Source organism: Nyctibius grandis, chromosome 22 (genome assembly GCF_013368605.1).
Source record: "Nyctibius grandis isolate bNycGra1 chromosome 22, bNycGra1.pri, whole genome shotgun sequence".
Taxonomy (NCBI): domain Eukaryota; kingdom Metazoa; phylum Chordata; class Aves; order Nyctibiiformes; family Nyctibiidae; genus Nyctibius; species Nyctibius grandis.
This window is the reverse complement of record NC_090679.1, coordinates 6,372,550-6,375,979: the sequence shown is the minus strand read 5'-3', so window position 1 is coordinate 6,375,979 and position 3,430 is coordinate 6,372,550.

The window sequence follows — 3,430 nt, the reverse complement described above, 5'->3', positions numbered from 1 at the left end:
GCGGCGCGCCCGGCCGGCCGCCATGGCGGGGGCGGCGCGGTGCGTGCCGGGAGCTGTAGTGCCGCCTGGCGGCCGCGCTGCCATTTCGCGCGGCGGGCGGCGCGGGGCATGCCGGGAGGCGCGGCCCGCCGGGGCAGGCGAGCCGCCATCTTGTGGCGCCGGCTGCCATGAGGGCGGCGGCGGCCCGGGCGGCAGGTTGTGCTGGGAGCCCCCAGACACCCTCCCGCGTCCAGGGCAAAGCAGCCCCGCTTGCAGCGGCACTAGTGCCGGGAGGGCACCGCACCCTGTGTGCAGCCCCGGGCGGCTGCAGCCTCGCCCCCTCCGGGCACGGCAGCGGGCAGCGCGGGGAGGGCAGAGGCCTCGGGAGCGTCCCCACAGGGGGAAGGCGGCCTTGTGCTGCTTCAGGGGCTACCGAAGCTTTCCCAGCCTCCCTCCGGGGACACCGGCCGGCCTAGGGAAAGCACTGAGCTCTGGGCTTCGCGGAGCAAAAATAAATTTAATGCTTTCTGAAAAAACCCGCCTGTTTACAAAGCACATGTTTCTGTGCTAGCCTCATACATTTTTTAATGCTCTCTATTAGGAAACAGGACATAATGAATGCTCTTTTCTGGGACCTACATTAAGTGCCTGGACTTCAACTGTTTATAAAACAGGGTGAAAAGGCAATTTTTTATTCTCTCCTTTGATTCTCCCCCCTTTTCTCTTAAAGGTAAAGTGGAAATAACTCTCTCCTTCAGACACTACCTGCCCAAACTAGTGCGCAGAGGTTTTAGCAAAGATCAGAGCCGTACTGTGCTCCTCCCTGTGTTTACCCATCCTCCCAAACACTCTCCCTCGGTCCAGGCATTTCCAGTCCTCTGATTGTCACAATTTCTTAACAAGCAAACAAACTAGAGACAGAGTTAAAAGCGGTTTCTTCCATCCAAGCCACTGACAAACACAATCTGACTTGATCTGGAGTCAAACCCACCTCAACTCCTGCCTCGGTACAACGGCCACGTAAGCTAACCACCACTAAAAGCAGTAAATCTGCCCCAGCAGCAAGCTGGGAAATATACAGCAGAAAACATTTCCATGTGCAACTGCAAAGCCCAACTGTGTATACTAAAGACCAAGTCGCACAAAAATAAGTAATGCCAAAATATCCCTTCGTGGTTGAAGAGGTACCAAACACGAGCAGATTTTTTCAGGTTTGGGAACAGTTAACGAGCCAACAAGGTACAGACCAACTTACTCAGCTTAGCTCTTCACATGCCAGCACCTGTTAGGCTGGAAAGTCTCCTGTGCTATGAAAACACTCGCGTAGGCTGCCCTGTAAGCAGGAAGGGGGCTATCTGAGGAGAACAATTCCATTAACATTGCTCAGCCCTTCACTTCCTTCCTTCCTCCCTCCTAAATTTTAGTAAGGGGTAACCAACTCTACAGAAAGTCAGGGTGTTGATTTTCTGGGGGTGTGTTGTCCCTTGAATCAAGCTGTTCATAGAGATTTTATTGGTCACCATTACTGACTTGTTTCCAGGGCCTAAGAGCTTTCTCCATGGCCTGCTGTATGCTCACTGAATGCTTGCCTTCTAGCCAAGTACAACCTTAAAATACCCCTGCAAGGATCATCCTTAAAAAAATCAACTCACTGCTCTCACTTCCACAACTATTTCCAACTCTATTTTAATAAATCCAGCACAACACATGGCTTTCGCATCTATAACTGCTTCTCTTTCTACTCTACTTACTTCCCAGTGTTCAGCAAGCCCAGGGCCTTGTTGCACCTCTGCTGAACTACACACGCAGCAAAGGGGCAACAGCCTCTAGGGCTCTTCTTTTGAGCTGAAATTCATGTACGAAAGCTGGCATGTAAATCACAGAGCCTACATCTAACATTTCACCCTCCAGTCTCATGCTCTGCGTGATTTCCCCTCACCCCTCTACAGCGCAGACAAATTATTTCCCCAGAGTGAGCAGCCCATGGCAAGGCCATAGATCAGCCTGCCACCAAAGTGTGTTCCTGGCACCTGTCCTCAAGATGAAGTTATTCTGATGCCTTCTTTTCCTCAGAAACTAGTGTAAGTCATGTATTCTCTCTCCCTGTCCTCTGCATGTAAATAGAAGTAGTTTTACTGAAGCAGATGAGGTTTGACATATTTTCTGATGTATAAAAGCATCGTGTTGCAGATGTAGAGGTGCAAAGCCTTACATACAGCTGATGGGGGTTTTGGAAGTACAAGCGTTAGGCATCCAGCATCCACCAACACCAGAAACTGAGAGCTGATGGGAGGAAGGGATTTTTTGACTCTGAAGTTGGACTATGCCGCAATTACTTTACACCTGGGCATTCTTTATGTTTAGACACTAAACATGATGTAACCTCCTCCCACAGTTTAATCTCCAGCAGTTACACAGGTTAGCATTTACGACAGGCTGAGGACATTAGGTGCAAGATCACCGAACTGCACAGCTATTTAAGGTGCAGGTAAGAGCTAAGGAAAGGCTACTTCAAAAACAAAAACATAAGAGAGCTGTAGTATTTCAATACATTAATGTTAACTGCATGTTGTAAGGGAACTGTTAAAATGCGTGGGGGAGAAAACCTTCAACATAAATTCTTCTCGGCCATCTTTAGAGAGCAGGGGGATGGCTGCCAAACATCGACTGACTGCTTTGAAGTCAGGTCCTCTGATGAACTCAGCAGCCTCTCGGAGACAGATGAGTGACAAATGTCATCATAAGCAAGTGGGGGTCCAAGTACATCCTTGTGACTTAGTCAAAATAGAACTGACTGCAGGGCTGCTCGTGCTTGCACTTTCTTTCAGGGGCCTGGGAAAGCTGGAGAGGAGTTTTAAGACTAAATCACTGCATTACATTTAATTGATTTCATTCAAACACAAACAAAACTTTGCATATTAATGAGTGCCATGTACAAAGCAGTAACTTATCTCTGTAAAAGCTCAAGAATGAGTCACTGCATGATAAGATTTTATAATTTGGATCTGCTATTTAAATAAGATCTGCACCACTAGCTGCTTATTACCATTTCACCACTCAATACAGAGTCCCCAGGGAAACTGCTGCCATCACAGTAGGAGATAGTTGAAGTTACACTTAATTCTTGCACAAAAGGGATTGCACACCTCCCCTTTTTGTGAGGACGCAACAGCAGAAAGCTACAACTGGAAAGACAAGTTATCAAGCCTTTACTTCCAAAAAACACACCATCTTGTGTCTGCTGGATGTATTTGCTTTAGTAAATTAACTTTGTCAAGATTCAGGCTCCTGCATTTGAAAACCCTTCTTAGCATTGGAGCCTGCTGGCCAAGAGGCTCAGGCTGAAAGAATTGTCCCTAGTCATTTTTATCCACATGAACGTGATGTGGCTTGAACTTCAGCTTCGATGAAAACTCAAGAAATAAAACTGTCAGCAGAACATACCTACCAG